We start from the raw sequence: 18,646 nt of genomic DNA, 5'->3' as shown, positions 1-18,646 counted from the left end.
TGTTGTTCCCCAATTGCTTTGCATTTCCTCCTGTCAACACAAAGAGCCTTGGAAAGTATCATAGGAAATATACCCCCCCCCCCCAGCTGTGTAAAAAGAAAATAAAAAAGCCACTTGCTTTTATTTTGATTTTTAGGTAAGCGAAATTATTTCCAACAATATATATCAGACTTGCGATATATCAGACTTGCGATATGTGAGTTTGTAAGAAATGAAATGAATTCTCAAGAGTGTTTTGCCCTTACAAATCTGGGGTTAGATTACATATCTTCCAAGTAAGTAATGCCACCCACTCTAGCTCTTTCTGACTTTGTTGGCCTAGTGCACCATCTAATATCGTTTTCCAGTTTTTTTAAAACTATAAAGATCCATATTTTTCTGCTGCTGTCAACCTTACGGATAGAGCTGGGGAAAGGATTGATAAGCTCTGTTCTTTTTTCTTACATTACTGTTGTTGTTTTTTGAGGCATCTGGAAATTGACAAGATGGTGTGAGATACTTTTCCTTCAAACTGCTTAGTTTTAGAAGCTAGTTAAACCTGATGATTCAAAACATACAAGTAGAGCTACCAATTACTGCCTAAAGTCTTGTCCATCAGAATCATAGAACAAAAGGAAGGGATGTCCTGTCAATTATGCCTACAGTTTTCTTCTTTATCTACAACAAAGGGAAGGTGGAATGGGCCTTTCCCCAAAATAATTTAAGTAGAAAACTATTCACATTTTGTCTTTTGTCTATTGATCCAGAAGACGCCAAAATGTCTTTAATAATAGAATAGCCATTTTTTTTATACTTCACCCTTCCTTGGTAACTGGACTCAAGGTGTCTTACATCATACATAAATACAATTTAAAATCACATTTATACAATTGATGATGAAGAAGCATCATCATCATCATCATCATCATCATCATCATCATCATCTAGGTCAGCTTGTGTGCCAGACAACCACCAGATTGCATGCCCAAATTTGAGGTAATGCCCAATAGGCTGGACATTGTTGTCCAGAACTAGAAATACTCTCACAATATTCAGGTTAGCACCACTTTAACCCTGCTTTACAGTTGGGCAAGAAAATCTAAGTGCTTTTTACAGTTGTGGTTTTCTGGGCTGGAAAGAGCTACAACCAATACTCACAGGTACACACAAGTGACAATTTTAGTGCTCCTTCACTTCTGCGTCCCTGTTGTATAGCTTTTCAAGTATAGCTTGAAATAGAATTTGATCTCAACACTTCCAGTTATTGTGGGGAGGGGATATGGGCAGGGAAGTGAAGGAGGAAGGAGGAGGAGACCGTGTGCTTAAAAATAATCTTTAATAAAGAGGAGAAATTGCTCACTGCAGAATTCAGAAGTTGTGTCTTTCGTGATCTGGGGAAGGGAGGATTCAAGAGTGATGTTCAGAAAGGGGAAGAAAAGATCTGCTCAATAGTTTGCCTGCTTGAGATCCAGCAGAGAATCAGACATGAAGAATAGTTTCAAAGGAACGCTTTAGAAGAGTAGAGTTAGATTTGTCGCAGAGTCATAACGTTGTGAAATACAGGATGCTTTTGTTTTTCAAAATCCACTTTCTCACAATATGTACCAATTATTATTTACATCATTATTTTCCAGAACTGGTACTTAACTTCTGATTGTATTTCCCGGAGGGTTGGACAGACCCTGTCCTTTACCTGATATGCTTTGTTTTATCTTTGCCTTTCTAATTTATGGTAGGTCATGTCTGCTGCAATTATCATCCTGTGGTCTTCCAGAACACATTGGGCCTGGAATCTGGCATAAACTGATGGTCAGTGTCATGCGTGCGGCCTCCAGCTTCATTTTCAAGGACTGTGTGCTCTGGCTGCTGACTACAGAAAAGTTTCATCAACACTATACCACCCTGTAAAATTGACATCTGTTGGACTTGCAGCAAATAAGTGACACTTAGAAACAACCCGTAGCTTTAAACTAACTCATGGGACTCTCTATCACCAGCTACCACAGTAGCCATCAGAGTAGCTGTGCTTGTTAAGCAAACTTGAGGATTTCGCAGAAGGTACATCAGTAACTATTAGGAAGGAATGCATAGTAGTTAACATTCCCTGTAATTTAGAACTACTGTTTGTGATGGCATCTGCAACAGGTGAACGTTTGTGTTCCACCCATCTTCTGAAGTCAGTTAGGCCGAGAAGGTTCCCTGACAGTGGGAGGTTTAAAGCCAAATAATCTAACAAAGAAGAACAAAACACTCTCCAATGGCCAATGTTGTGATTAATTATAACGTGATGTAAAGTGCAACAAAGTAGTACAGATGTACAAACTCACAAACAAGCTGTGCTTAGTTGATAATTGTAAGTGATACTCCATGTATGATGTAGTATATACAAGAAGGGTTTGGGTTGTCTGTTTCTGAGTTTGAAGAAGAGTTTGGATTTATATCCCCCCTTTCTCTCCTGTAGGAGACTCAAAAGGGGCTGGTAATCTCCTTGCCCTTCCCCCTCACAACAAACACCCTGTGAGGTGGGTGGGGCTGAGAGAGCTCCGAAAAGCTGTGACTAACCCAAGGTCACCCAGCTGGTGTGTGTGGAAGTGCACAGGCTAATCTGAATTCCCCAGATAAGCCTACACAGCTCAGGCAGCAGAGCAGGGAATCAAACCCGGTTCCTCCAGATTAGAATGCACCTGCTCTTAACCACCACACTGCTACTGCTCATCTGTATTACTTGCACATCTGTATTTGTTGCACTTTGTATCACATCAAATCACGTTCACAACATTGGCCATTGGAGAGTGTTTTGTTCTTCTTTGTTAGATTAGAATCTGCATCCTCCAGACCCTACTCTCTAACCACTATATAAGACTGGCTGTCACTATATACACTATGCCATAAATGTATACTTCTGTAAACCTATAATTATAAAAATTAATACCAGTTCAATCCTATCCATGGCTCATTCCGCACATGCAGAATAATGCACTTTCAAACTGCTTTCAGTGCTCTTTGAAGCTGTGCGGAATGGCAAAATCCACTTGCAAACAGTCGTGAAAGTGGTTTGAAAACGCATTATTTTGCGTGTGCGGAAAGGGCCCATGCTCATTCAGAAGAAGCTCCATTATGCTCCCCAGGGCTTTCTCCCTGATAAACATACCTGGGATTGCTGCCTGTGCACAGTTTCCCCTCATTTGAATCCATGGTGTTTTCCTGAGTTTGATCTGTGAGGACAGACTGCCATGATTCAAAGATCTGGAACCTCCCCTCATTGTGGCCCCCCAGGGCAAGTTCAGGGATCGCACAGCTGCCTACCGCCTGAATAAACAGCTCTTTGAGGCTTCCTGTGCAGTGCTTTCTAAGCAGTCCTTTGCATCCAGGCTTTGGACAGAAAAGCAGCAAAACAGTTTCCATGTCTGCATAATTTGCATACTTCTTCAATGAAAGACTTTCCTCCTTGTCCAGCATACCAGTTTTGAGATGAAAATTGAAATGCGTGGACGCTTTGGCTTAGCCTTATCAAGAACTGAACATCATTCCAAATAAAATCCCACTGGTAATAAACATTCAGAATATGTTTATATTCAGGAGATAAATGTCTCACATTTTGAGGTGTTAACTAGGGCAAGGAAGTGAAAGTCTCAAATCCTGGCGGCAAAGCTTCTTTTATACAATATAAATTGGCATGGAGTGCACTGTTTTTTTGACCTAAAATGGTGCTAGGGCATATGGGCAGATAATGCCCCTCTAATGCAGGTTGCTTCCCTATGCTTGTTGGTCCTGACCAGAATCGGGTCTCTGTGACACAGTTTAAAGGAGATTCCCGGTGGGAACTCACTCTGGATTGGCAGTGTGTCCCCTCTAGCATGGCAGGGCGAAGTCGGGAATGCGCCTCTCATCTGATAGAGATAATGCAGGTACAGAAGGCCTCAGATTCCCCGGAATGAGGAAGAACAGAGCAGGTGTGGCCGCAGATGAGAATGCTTCTGTGAGGAGAGTGAGGCGATAGAGATATCTGTTGGCTTTTTGACAGTTTAAGTGTGTGGATTTTGGTTTTAGAAGCTATACTTACCCTCAGGATAGAGTGGCTAGGAATGCCCCTTATTGCTTTCAAGTTTAAACAAATAGTAGGAAAAGTAGATGGTACAGAACAGAGGACACGGTTACAAAGGAAATCTCCTCCCTACAGTAGGAACTATCATAGTGGTATCTTTTTCACTATTTTAACGCAGGAAGGGACCAAAGTTCTTAGGTATGTAGACTATCTCAGGGTCAAGTCCCGATCTTGTGGATACCTGTGCTGAATTTTTTGTTTTGCATATGGTAATTAATTGTGAAAGGAGTTAATTTGGGGGATTATATTAGTGTGATGCTGATTGTAGCCTTTTGGCTGTTCAAGCCACATCATTTAAGTAAGCATGTACCAATACTTCATAATTCTCTTGTTTCCAGCATTCAGGGCTTACGGCAGCGCTATCTTGCTTTGGACATAGTTTTCTGCTATTTTGGTTGGCCCTAGTATTGCATTTTTGGGATTTGACATGGGTTCAGAAATCTGCAGTTTTTGATGAGTCAGCCTGGCTTCCAAAGCACCCAGCAGAAATTCTGATTAAGTTTTATGTAAAGTGCTGGGCCTGGAAGCCAGGGAAGGCCATCGATAACTAGTTAGATCACTTCATGTATAACTAGCTCTTGTCATAAAACTGAATGCTGTTTGTAGTGGCTTGCTTTAGTTCTCTAGCCCTTAATTTTCCTGTGCTGGTTCTTCATTCTGTGGGCGATTTCGCACTCACCATGTGAACTCAAGTTCGACCTACGTTCAACCCAAGTGCTCCCCACATCTGGTGAATCCGACGTGGGTTCGTCCTGCTCTCCTCCGTTCTGCCATTAAATTTTCGACTCCACCTCCGAGGTGAGGTAAACCAGCGAAGCTAGGTTGAACTCAAGCAAAGCTGATGGGAGTAGGGAATCTTTGTCGGGTCGATTCGCCCGTTCAGCCAATCACAGACGAATGTTTTGGGCATGCACAGAACGGAAGACTCGCGCCGGCAAAAAGCATGCCTCCCCCCCCCCCCACTTCCGTATAACACTGACGCTATGTAACTGTAACATTAAAAAAAATTGGGAAAAAAGGGATGCATGTTCGCATTCACGCCCGAACGCAGCAGCCAATCAGGCATGACGAGTGAATGACTTGCCGAGGTGATCCCACCCTCTGAACTCGGCTCTGGCTGGACAACCTTCTTGGCTGCTGTGGGAAGTTACGAGGGGATTGACATAGGCCTGTGGTGGCGAACCTTTGGCACTCCAGATGTTGTGGACTACAATTCCCATCAGCCCCTGCCAGCATGGCCAATTGTAGGGGCTGATGGGAATTGTAGTCCATAACATCTGGAGTGCCAAAAGTTCGCCACCACTGACATAGGCCGACTCTTTCAGCCCGATGAGTCGACCCTATGTCAATTCTCAAGTGCGAAATCGCCCTGAAGTCTGTATTGTTAATTAACATTCTTTCGTATTTCCTTCTCAGTGTCGTAAATGATTTTAAACTTCTGTTTTCTTATCAGTTGACCTTTCCTTATGCTTACTCATTTTCCTCCCTAGCTTCACCTTTTATGCTTTTTTGAAAATGGATAATACAGGTTGCTCCCTTTCTTCCTCCACACCATTTTTTCCTTTGACCTTTGTTTGGTATTGCAGTGAGGTCTGTGTCTGGCTGCAGCAGCTGATAAGAAGTTATTTTCTCATATGTTGGAACGACGAGTAAATCGAGTTGGCTCAGGCTGACTCTGCCAGTGGGATGCCCGCCTGCTTGTAGCTTATCTTGCCTTTTAAAACAGCTACATCAGAGCAAGGATTGCAAGAGAATAGATGTGAGGGCTTGAAATCCCAGTGTGTCATAGCTCTTTCAGAGAGAGGTGAAGTGTTCACAAAAGGCCAGCCACTCCAGTGACCTAACATTACTCTTCTCATTTACGAGTAGGAAGGTGGATCAGAGGCCTCGCCTCCTTGAGGAAGAGCTAAAAGGGTTGTAACCGGGAATAAAAGGACTTCCTCCAATTCTCACTGCGGTGGCAAGAGACTGAAATTGTTCCCAGCGTGGTGCCAGCCTCTGGGAGAATATATAGGATCTGACGCCGAAGTCTTTCCCTCCCTCCCAGCAGTGACTGATAAGGTGAAATGGAGGTGACAGAAAAGCTGAGGCTTTGTCTGAGATCCTTTCTTTCTTCACTTCCATGAACATCAAAACTCTTTGAGGCGCACCAGCTTGAAAGAATCACACAGTAGTACTTCAGACGTAAAACATTCAATTAAAAAAATTGAATCCTTAATGAGAGAGTCAATCCAAATCTGGTTCGAATAATTTTCATGTAGGGTAGAATGTTTGTCACCTCACGAAGCAGAATTTAAATATACATCTAGAACAACAGGAGAGTTGGGGTACCTTTGCCACAGGAGCTCTTTTTGAAAAGATCTGTTTAAAATAATATCCCCTCTGCCCAAGATTTGGTCCTTCGAACTGCTGGATTTTGTGGGGGGGATTATTAGGGCTGACTCCTCAGCTGGCCTCTAGGGAACTTGAGCTGTTTCAAGTAAAGTAACTGAGAAGGGAATTTATCTCACTGCCTTTACACTAAAAGATCAGAGCTGCATTTCATTCTCCCAACCCCCTGGGAAAATTAAGTGAACATCCATTTTTCCATAAGGTAAATGTGTGTTGATGCTTTTAAAAAGAACTGGTTTGTTTAACCTGACAGCAGCCATCACTATGTTTTGCTAGTTTGTGATTAAAAATGCTTCAGTTGTGGCTGTCATTGTTTCCTCCACACGCGCACCGCCTCGCTGGATTGTGGGCAATGAGAGCAGAGATTTCTTGAAACCCCCTTGAAGGGCAAAGAGAAAAAGCTGGCACATTCTCCCTTCTTCTTTGTAGTTGTGCCTTTGTGACAAGTTTTCTGTTTTGAAGTCCCATTGCAGAAAGCATAGGCCCCTTTTGTTGACTGTGCACTTGACTGGGCATGGAAATGGAACCCTTCTTAGAAACGGCCCCATAAAACCAAGGGCAAAACACATTAGCGGAATGGCGGAGCTTGGGTTACTTCAGCCTGTTGCTGCGGACTTGTGTGTGTGTGTGTGTTTAAGGTCAGTGCAATAGGTCTTTGGTTTCCACTATCTTCAGCCTTTTGCAATTCTCATTAGCTTTAAATCAAAAGGTCTTTTGAAATCCTTGAGACTATTTATAATGGGCGCATTTAGAGATAAGCTGAACTGAAAAGACACCTTTGTTATTATGGAAGCTTCCGCCCTAAGGAAAGAGCCAGGATTTTCAAAGTTGCATTCCATGATGCCTTAACTTCCTTGTCATCCAAGAAAACTTCAGAATTGAATATAAGGGAAGGCCGTAATTATCATTCCTTCTCCTCTTTCATGCCTTCTTTCCACTACCTTTTTTATTAGTAAGTTGCCACTCAGCAACCTCAACAACTCTCGCACATCTTTAAGGTCATTACTGTGAAGGAGGAACAGCAAAGAATAGTAGAAAAGGCACTCATTCATAACAAGCCGCGCAGTACCTGATGAAATCCCTATTCTTACACATTATTAAACCTGGTCCTCTTTTGTGTCTGAGCTGTCATTGGCACTTCCTCACCTCCTGTTTCCACCAGGACTCTACTTTTGCTCTACAGCGGATGAAAGAGACTTTTATTTTATTATTATTAGTTTATGAGCTGCCTCAGACTTTGTTGAGAGGCAGGAGACAAAAGTCTCACAATTTGAGGTGTTACTCGGGCAAGGAAGTGAAAGTCTACATGTGTACAGCACTTCTTGCTTATGGTGTCAGGCCACTTTTGGGCTTTTAACTGAGGGGTTGCCTTTGAAAGCTGGAAATTTCAACTGGTCCAGAATGTAGCAGGCTATTTTCAGTGACTGGCTACAGAGGTCATATCACCTGTGCACTGAAAGATCTGCATTGGCTGCCAGTCTGCTTCCAGCTGCAATTCAGAGTGCTGGTTCTCACCTTTAAGGCCCTAAACCGCTTAGGGTCACTGCCTCCTTCAATACTATCCATCCCAGTTACTCTGGACAGGGCTTATTTCAGTGGTGGCACTTCACCTTTGGAATGCCTCTTCTTCCCCTGGAGGCTCACCTGGTGCACACCTTAGGTGCCAGGTGAAAACACTTCTTTTTTTTCTAGGCTTTTAATTAAAGGATTTGTAATCCTTTTTAAAATCGTTTTATCTGCCTCTAGTGTGGGGACTGTTTTATTGATTTTTTAAGGCTGTTCAGTATATTTTTATGTTGCTGTTATGCCCTGGCTTTAAAAAAATGTTTGGTTTGAATATCGTGTTCTTTTTAATGAGTCTATTACTGGTTTTATCTGTGATTTGAGTAGGTGTCTGGACATGTAGCATATAAGTTTGCTAAATAAACAATAAAAACTACGCAGTGGCGTAGGAGGTCAAGAGCTCGTGTATCTAATCTGGAGGAACTGGGTTTGATTCCCAGCTCTGCCGTCTGAGCTGTGGAGGCTTATCTGGGGAATTCAGATTAGTCTGTACACTCCCACACACGCCAGCTGGGTGACCTTGGGCTAGTCACAGCTTCTCGGAGCTCTCTCAGCCCCACCCACCTCACAGGGTGTTTGTTGTGAGGGGGGAAGGGCAAGGAGATTATAAGCCCCTTTGAGTCTCCTGCAGGAGAGAAAGGGGGGATATAAATCCAAACTCTTCTCCTTCTCCTTCTTCTTGGAAAGAATACAGTGGATGAAAGTTTTTCCCCCTAGTATGGAGGTAAATGATGAGTAAAGATTAATCTAATTTTATGTGTCAGGTTACTATTAAGGCAGAGGAAGGCAGTGACAAACCACCACTGTTAGTCTCTTGCCTTGAAAACCTTACTGGGTTGCCATAAGTCGGCTATGACTTGACAGCAGGTTACAAACACAGTTAAGGCACTGCCATTGAAAGGTCTCACCTTTTTATGCTCAAGGGTCACTTGTGTTACCTGTAATGTCAGTATGACTGTTGCTAGAAAGCTGAAATGCTGCAGAAGGGTAAGTTATTAAAGATTTTGTCCTAATATATCGAAAGGCCTTGGTTGTTGTGAACAATATTTTTTGTTGATTTCTAAGAGTAGGTACAACAACCTTGAGATAAAAAAGGAAGATGTCTTAAAGGAGGAAGAATGTGGCTGTGAAATTCAGTGACACTCTCTTGTAGACATAATCACAGCAAAAGGGTTGCATAATTAAAACTTTCCCTTCCTGGCAAATTTTGGAGAATGCTGACTACAACCAGCTATAATTTATTTCAGTGAACAGAATGACTGCAGTACAGACTTAATCTAGTCTAAAGACTGTCCCTCAAGGAACACTTGTTAGATGCTGTGATGCACTTCACAAGTTATAGTAGTGTAGTCAGAGAAACAAAGAAAAGTCACAGAGTGCAAGGGAAAATCTTCTTAGGAAGTGGATAGCACGCTGATTGAGTATGCTGACTTGTGCTGTGATTGGTGGAGCAAACCAGCTGACAGAGGGAGGAGGTATCTCACTGAGAGGGAAAAGATTGAGGGCTTTTGGATTTGGATTCCTGTGTGTTGACATCAAGTCCCTTATCTGCATGTGTTAAACATCTACTGTGATGGGATTTCAGTCAGTAAGTGGATCTGACTTGTTATGTACTGAGTGTCAGCATGAGCTGAAAGCAGAAAATACCGTGAAGCTATGCAGGGGTAGGGAACCTTTTACATTCAAAGAGCCATTTGGACCCGTTTCCCATGGGAAAAGAAAACACTTGGAGCCGCAAATAATTTTTGACATTTAAAATAAAGATAACACTGTATATATTGGGTTTTTTAACCGTTTACTCCGCTTACTCTGAGAAGCGCATGGATGCGTCCGCCCTGCTGCCTGCAGGGCGGGCAAGGATGAAGCCAGCAGCTCGGCCTTGCCGGCCGCCGGGAAAGCACCCACCCCGCTTGAATGGGGTGGGCAAGAGGGGAAGCCCATGGCACAGCCCAGCCAGCCGGGGGCAATTGGTGCGCTTACCCTGCTGCCTGCAGGGCGGGCAAGGATGGGGCTGGCGGCTCGGCTCGTGAAGCCGCAGTGCAAGGGCAGAAGAGCTGCATGCAGCTCTCGAGCCTCAGGTTCCCTACCCCTGAGCTATGGGGTAAAGCCCCTGTAGCAGAGTTGCACAACACACAGGAACGCAGTAGGAAGTCAGACGCACACACGGCTCAGCTTCACAGAAGCAGTCCTACATTTATTCGTTGACAAATATAGCTCACGCAGATGAAGTGCTCCGCCAGGCAGTGCGAAGACAAGTGTCTCACAGACCTAAGTACACTGCAGCCTTATAACTGTATTACTGGCCAATCACAGTTCTTTACCAATTAAACCTAGAATGAGGCTGTGTCATGTGATATCTGTCAGATTTTGATGATCAGACACCACTTACAACAGTGCTCTGACAAATAGACAGGAAAACTGGCAGTTTTATTTAGTGGTCAAGGCTGAAGGTGGGATAGTAGTGAGACTTTCCACAGGTAACCATAAATAAAAGGGAGGGGAATATATCTTCTAGGTGTAGAAAAAGAATTCCTAAGCCAGTTAGAAAGGGAGTTCTACTCAAAGGAGGATTCTCTGTCTGGTGTGTTAGTGATTTGCATAAGCTACCTCACGAGGGAGATTTCTGTAAAGTGGGTGTGTAAAGTGGAGATGCTGTGTGTACTGAGAGAAAGGGTACCACCAGCCTGTTAGAACCCAGCCTTTTTGAATCCACAAGTCAGTAACATCTAAGAGTAACTGAAGACAAAACTGCAACTTCGTAAGTAATATAACATCTAATCAATTGAGAAACCTAGAAAGCTTGCTTAAATCCTATGCCTGTGAACAGAAACCAAAGATTTTATATAGTTTAATCCTGCCAAATTTCCATCTATTGAAATATCTCTTAATTCCATCTTTGTGTTCAATACATCTTTGCTTTTGAACAATGAACTTGCCTCAGTTCTCTAGTTCTTCTAGGCTCTCTTCATCTTTCTGGAATTCCTTGGGCTTGGGCTCTCTCTCTCCCCCCCCCCCCCATAAGAGAGAGAGAGTGTGTTCTGTTCTGTGTGGAAGAGACCATATTGCTGCCTAGGATCTCCAGAGTTATGGTAAAATGTGCTGTCTAGCATGGTAAACCTGTTTGTTGCCTATTAACACAATGTCAACATCATCTGGGATTGTACCAATAATTAAATCTTCATTTTCAGCATACAGCCTGAAGGAATATGGGTTAACATTTGATGAATTTAGCAAAGGTCTGTGAAATAATTAACTACCTAGTTACTGCTTTTAACCTGAGCCAGGCTGACTGACTCTCAAGTAAATTTACTTTTTTCCATCTTTATGAACCTGAACTGGACTTTCTCTCATTGTCATGTGCTGCACTTAATGGCATGAAATGTTTTGTAATGCAACAAACATGTTAATGTTGAGGATTAGTAAGCTTAAAGTGACAAAAAAGAAAGAATTCTCATTCAGTTTCTGAATTTCACATATCTTCTACTTGTGACTGCGGTACCATGAGGAGAGCGAGTCTCATGGGATGGGACTCTATATCACTCCATCTGGGGCATCTCTTAAGACCAGGAGACCTTCACATGGAGGAATGAGAACAGACATAACTTCTCCACCAAGAGCTTTTCTGCTCTTGCAAATGCTGTTATGCCAGTACCTTTCAATCGAGTCCAATATTTGTGGGATCAGAGAACTATAATCAAGTCTTGCCACTTGCATATTAGCTGACAAGGGTCAAACTAGAAGTGATGATGTCCTCATGGTGTAAGGAACCAGTAAAGTCCAGGCCAAAAGTAACTTTTCAAGTTCTTTATTGAGCTGGCATTCTAAGTTGATCACAAGCAATGCGGGAACTGACCTCCCAACGTTCGAACAGCCTCTTTTACGGGCTCCCTACCAGTTCCCACCAAAGTTAGATAAACACCCCTAGTTCTCACCCAAAACCTCCTTGAAACAGTTTCACACAGACAGGCAGAAGAAACAAGAGATTCAGATAGTAGAAACATTCCCCAATCTGGGCTTCCCGTGAACTTTGTCAGAAGGAAACCTTCCAAGGTTAAACAGCAACTTCACACATGGCCATTGTGGGCATGAGAGCACTTCAGCCCACCATACTATGAGCTGGATCAGGATTGCCCCCAATATTTTTCAAAATATTGGCAGTGTCCTTATGTCGACCAGGAGGATGCTATTGTGGCTAGTTTGACCCTGAGTTTTGGTTTAAATGAAGAAGCAGATCTCCATTCTGGGCAGGTTCCAAAACTAGGGAGACTCTAGGAAACATTCTTCCCAATGGTTATGTAAGAAGCAAGCTGGTTCCTCCATTCCATTGTTCAGAGAAGCCTCCATGGAGTTCAGCATGTAAGGTCATTAGAGGTGCTAACAAATGGAGATGATGGAAACTGTATTGTTGTACTTCCTGTCTTATCAATTTTTCTCTAATTGGACAGAATCTTAGGTAGAACCACTAACTTTCCTATACCTTGCCATAAAAAACAAAAATAAATATAAGCTTATATGGACTAAATTCACCTTCATCAGATATGATATGGTAGGTTCTAATCCACAAAAGCTTATGCCATATTATGTTGGTGCCCTTAAATAAATAAATCCTTCTTTCCTATTTTTATGTAACTTTTTTATTTTTAGTGCAGCTGCGTTGCTGGATTTGTCTGTAGTTATATGTTTTAAGAGCAAATATGATTATAGATAATTCTATCCCATACCTGCTTTACTCTTCCAGAGGTGTCCTCTCCCAGAAAAGAAATACAATATGACATTCTAGCCTCAAGAGACCAGAAGAAGCACTCGTTTTGACTTCAGAAATGTCAAAGTAGCTTATATCATGCAATGGAAACCTTCCCTTAAAAACCGTATGAAGACAGGAAGCACATAAAAAGTACCTGCTTAATAGCCAGACATACTTTTGATTAAACATTGGCATGTTTATATAGTTGTCAAGTTTTGTTATATTTCCTGTCAACGGAAAGAATTAAAAGATGCATGGTTGAATGAGTGAAAATCTTGAGATTGCCTGAACTTCACATTTTCAACTTTGGTAACATTAGTCAAACGAAAGTTGCACTGGCTTCATTCAGAGGACTATCTACAAATTGGAAATAGTAAAATTACCCATTTCTTACAGACCTGTGTAGCCTAAAAGCACATGTTAGTTTTTGAAGTCATACATGTGTTACAACTATTTTTTGACACATAGATCACATCAGATGTAAAACAGCATGCACTTACTTGTAGAATCCTTGACAATATGTGCAGAGTCGTTGATTCACAACACTGAATAGTTATTGTGATTCACAACACTGAATAGTTATTGTAGCCAGCCCTGGGTACTTACCAGGGTACAGAGGACTCTAATGCAGAACCTGACAACACAGTGCAGCCAGAGTCGGCTGCTCCTGAGGAAGACCAGGCAGCAGAGCCAACTCCCAGCCTTTCCCTGCCTGATGAGGTGCAGGCAGAGCAGCCTGCAGATCCTTCTAGGGAACCCAGTAATGAGTCAGCTGTGCACAGTAGGCAGAAGCAGAGGCAGCTGTTGCTGAAGCAAAGGAGGCAGAAGCAAAGGCAGCTGCTGCAGAAGCAAAGGAGGAGTGCTCGTATTGCAGCAAGATATGGGAAGATAGAAGTGTCTGCATCTGATGAGGATTAACTTCTTGCAGAATCCCAAACCCTTGGACAAGGCTCTCTATATAAGCCTTGATGTGAGCTTGCTTCTGCCTGGGTACAAGAAGTGTGTTTCCTGTTACCTCTGTGCTCCTAGTGTACTGCTGATTCCCAGCCTGTTTATCTGATCTCCCATGCCATGACCTGTTGAACTGGCCCATAACTACTTCTTCGCCTGCCTTGACCCATTGGACTGTCTTCTGACTATGCTCTTGTCTGCCACCTGTTCTGTCCTACGAGACTAGACTTGACCACGCCTTCACAGCATTCCAAACCTTCCTGCGGCACAGTTATCTTAAGCAGAGTTGTACCCTTTTGAGTCCATTGTCTCCAGTGGATTTAAAAGGATATAACTATGCTTAACACTGCAACTGTTAAATTCCTATCAATCATTGGTTTTCCAAGCTTTCAAATCGACACACAGCCATAATGCAAGCTGGGTACTCATTTGACCAACCTTGAATTCTATCCCATACCTGTGGTATGGGGCTTCTGTTATTCTGTTTCCCCAATTGAAAATTGTGGTATGGTATGGGGCTTCTGTTATTCTGTTTCCCCAATTGAAAATTGTGTTCTCATAGTGTTTTACAACTTGGTAGGGTAAAAGACATATTGTTAGATCTTGGAATCTTAAGCCAATAAATGGACTCTGAAGTATTGATCAGTAGCGTTTATTGAAGAGATATGACATACTACATTTGGCAAAGCCAGTTCTGATAAAGCTGGCATTCACAGTACCCTTTATTCCCTGCAAACCCTTCCCCCCTTCCTGTTTTCCCAAGAATTTAGGAAAAACAGTCTTTGGAGCTGAGGCGCCCCAGGGTTGGCAGCAGATAGTTAGAGAGAGCCACCTGGCTTCCTGCCCTCATGAGATAACGGACGGAATTCTTTTCTCATGGGACCAAGGTACTAGGGCTGTGGTGGCGAACCTTTGGCACTCCAGATGTTATGGACTACAATTCCCATCAGCCCCTTCCAGCATGGCCAATTGGCCATGCTGGAAGACTGAAGAGTAGTCCATATCTGGAATATAAAATCTCACCACCACCGATACTAGAAAGCCTAGTTGTCTAAAAATCATGTGAAGCCATAAAGTAAAGATCAAGGAAAGAATGCACAGGTGGCAGTGGTTACGTATACTGGTTAGATATATCTCTAAATCAGCACTGATTTGTTTATCTTAAGTGGTTACACAGAATTGGGAGTTCATCTCAATCACATGGATAACATCCCCCTGACACACACACACATCTGTAATTCCACTCATGGAACTCAAGCATCATGTGTGAATTTTGGCCTAAATTCCCTAACATGATGTTATGTTTCCGTACTCAGTTTTTTGAAGGATTTTTCCCTTACATGCCAGCCAACCATTCTGTAGGCATGCAGAATATTTTAAGCATTCTATTGTGTTTTGTCTTGTTAAATATCAAAAGTAAAATTCCTTTTATCCACCAACAGCTGGGCAATAAGATGACCTTTAAGGTTTCTATAGCACTGAGTAATAAAAACTCCTCGTAAAAAATACGTATATTTTAAATGCAACTGTGCTTTTGTCAAAGTCTTATGGATCAAACTATTTTGTAATGGATTTTGCTGTTATGTTGAAGTGCTATGTGCCAAGATTGATAGATTGGTCTTGTAAACTTTGTATGTTAAACTCAGCGAATATTGAGGATTTGCAGTGTAACCAGCAGTAGATTTGGCACATAAACTTTAGGTATGTTATAGGCAATGTGTATTGAAAGCATATATGTTAAAGGATGCATGAATCTGGAGTTAGCTTTCAATCAGAGCTGAGATAGCTGGAAGTCATTGCAGGGTGTGTAATGGATTTTGTATTTTGTTTCGTTTTAACTTGTTTTTGTTATTGGTGCCAATATGTGTTTTTTCAGGTGAGAAAAATAAAAAAAAATTATTCAAAGAAAGCATGTATGTTAAAGGCAATACGTGTTGGAAACATGTACTATAACCAACCATGATTTATTAGAACACTAGGACTTTGTAACTGATTGTCCTACCACTGAACTTGCATTCTAGGATAGGAGCCTGCAAACTTTTATAATTATACAGTCAAACTATATCTAAATTCCAATCAAGCAATCAAAAAGAGCCAACATAAGAAAGGCTGTTTGCATAATATTACATATACAGCTTAATATTATTGATGATTGATATGTTGACAAATCAGCCATAAAGTTTCTGCTGAACAAGAGCTTTTTTGTAGCTCGCTTTTCTGTACCTTTAAGGAGTCACAAATCAGCTTACAGTTGCCTTCCCTTCCCTACAACGGATGCTTTGTGAGGTAGGTGGAGCTGAGAGAACTGTGACTAACTCTAGGTCACGCAGAGGGCTTCATAGGAAGGAGTGGGGAATCAAACCCAGTTCTCCAGATGAGTCATTCTTAACCACTACACCACGCTGACTCTCTGCCTCAGTATTGATTGTTGTGAGTTCTTTATTGCAACAAATAGTTAATTGGAACAGGAAAATGCTATATAATGATTTTAATTCACTGGTATAAATTTGTATGTGGTTCATGGATTACTGGAAGACTTTACAGTTTACCTTTCTGCAAAGCACCTCTAAGAAGTTCTTCAGTTCCTTAAAGATCTTGGTCTCCAATATACCTTAAAGATTTCATTTTCTAGATATATAGACTACAAACCTGTGTTCTAGGACCTCCATTTCTTAATTTAAATAACACTTTGTGAAGCTGATGGACAGTCACTGTGACAGACACCACAGGTGGAAGTAGTGTGGAAGAAATTCCCAAGCTACATCAGATCAGGCCATGTAAATATATTTTGAAAACTAATGGAGAGAAGAGCTGGGGAGCGGCCGTAGATGTTTCCAAAGTGGGAGTAGCTGTTTATGAATCTGAAACATGTCTCTGTTAGTAATAATAATTCTTGGCATTTAGACAGCATTTTTGAGTGTTCCAATGTTTAATACTTCTTTTGTTGCCATTCTTGTAACAACAAATTAATCATTATAGTTATTCCCCCATATCGAGAGGGGGGGGGGGCAGAGAGAGAGGGCTTGCCTGAGCCCAGCCCAGCTCTGCCCCACCCACCCTCCTGGTGAGTTTGTGGCAGAGACTAGGTTTAACTGAGGCTGTCTCCTAGCCCACTGGTCTGCGTCAGTCAGAATGCTTTCCAGTCTTCTCTATGCCCGAGGTTCAAACATAGTAAAATATGTGAATTGGATCTACAGTGTATTTCCCCCCTTATAAATAGCAACAGGAGGGCTTGAGTTGGGTTAGGACTGCGAGGGATAGTTTAACTATTTCCCCCTTGCCATTTTCATAATCTTAAAAGACCCCCCCCCCCCCGACTTCCACAGCTGCAGTTTGCTACCTTGCTTGTGTAGCAGTTTTGTTTGAAATCCAGCAAATGCTGCTGGTGCTGGGCACAAGGGTGGGGGGGGGGGCAATTGTTAACTGCCTCCATTTTTCATTCTATGGCCCACATCAAGCCTGCCTTCACTTGCTGTTTAGAAGAAGAAGAGGAGTCTGGATTATATCCCACCTTTCTCTCCTGTAAGGAGAGTCAAGGTGGCTTGCAAGCTCCTTTCCCTTCCTCTCCCTACAACAGACACCTTGTGAGGCAGGTGGGGCTGAGATAGCTCTGTGACTAGCGCAAGTCACCCAGCGGGAATGTAGGAGTGTGGAAACACATTTGGTTCACCAGATAAGCCCCTGCCACTCAGGTGTAGGAGTGGGGAATTAAACCTGGTTCTCCAGATTAGAATCCATCTACTCTTAACCACTACACCACACTGGCTCTCGGGAGATATGTGCATGAATCAACTAGTGCGTCGTCTGGTTTTATCCTCAGACTTAGATCAGTTAACACATTATGAAAGGGCATATTTTTAACTTTTTTGCCATTTTAGAAATGCATCCTTCCTTCGGGAAGCAGCTTTTGAGATTATGGTTTTATTGAGAGATGAAAAATGGCATGTGTGATGGAATAGTACTGTAAAACTAGCAAAGTCACATATGACTGTGAAAAGCATCTTTGCCTTTTGATCTCCTGGAGGGAGGACAGGAAACTATGCAGAGGTGCTAGGATGAAACTTCAAAGGCCTAAGTTACCTCATGGCCTGAACAGAGTTTTCCTGGGAAGGGGAAAACAAAGGTTTTGGAATTCCATCTTGAGACCTGGTCAGAGAAGCATCTCTGGGCCATGGGTTCCCGGAATGGGGACCAAGAACCAAAAGGGAGGTAACCAGCTAAGCAATCCCTTAACTGCATCTAAGTTTTATTTCTTTGTTTTCTGTTTTTCAATAAAAATCGTTGAGACCTCAGCTGGTTGGAGTTATTGGAGAAAAGAACCCAGGTTTTATTGAAACAAGCATTGGCTCTCCCAGGCTTGCTTTCATGATAGCATGATACTTTTTCGGCTTGACTAATAGCTGGAACATGTTTTGGTCCCATTGCTGGCTAGAGGAAGATCTCTATGTTTAATGTTTGTGTGTGTAAGGCGGGAATTGTATAACAAGGTCACTCAGAAATGTACCAGGAGAAGCTGGATTTTGCGACATATGAATTACTGTAATTTTATACAAAGCTTAACTAGGCAATCTTTTTTTTTCAGTTTTTGCCTCTGTTTTTTTCCTCAAAAATTTGTGAGTCATACAATCATGGAGTTGGAGGAAACCACAAGTGCCATCAAGTCCAACCCCCTGCTATGCAGGAATACACAATCCAAGCACTCTTGACGGATGGCCATCCAGTCTTTGTTTAAAAACCTCCAGAGAACGAGACTCCACCATACTCCAAGGCAGTGTATTCCCCTTTCAAACAGCCTTACCGTCAGGAAGTTCTTCCTTATGTTTAGGTGGAATCTCCTTTCCTGCACTTTGAATCATGTTTCACTTCTTACCAGTGGGTGGGATTCAGCCGGTTCGCACCACTTCGGCAGAACC

General features: G+C 42.3%; 1 protein-coding gene across 2 annotated transcripts in view; it reads left to right on the top strand.

Annotated features, from left to right (window-relative positions):
• ADAMTS9 (ADAM metallopeptidase with thrombospondin type 1 motif 9) overlaps positions 1–18,646 on the top strand; it is a 211,691-nt gene that overhangs the window by 15,124 nt on the left and 177,921 nt on the right. The window lies entirely within an intron of this gene.

This window comes from Sphaerodactylus townsendi, linkage group LG03 (assembly GCF_021028975.2).
Source record: "Sphaerodactylus townsendi isolate TG3544 linkage group LG03, MPM_Stown_v2.3, whole genome shotgun sequence".
In the NCBI taxonomy this organism is placed as follows: Eukaryota; Metazoa; Chordata; class Lepidosauria; order Squamata; family Sphaerodactylidae; genus Sphaerodactylus; species Sphaerodactylus townsendi.
The sequence above is the reverse complement of the archived record's forward strand: the minus strand, read 5'-3'. Positions and strand labels throughout refer to the sequence as shown.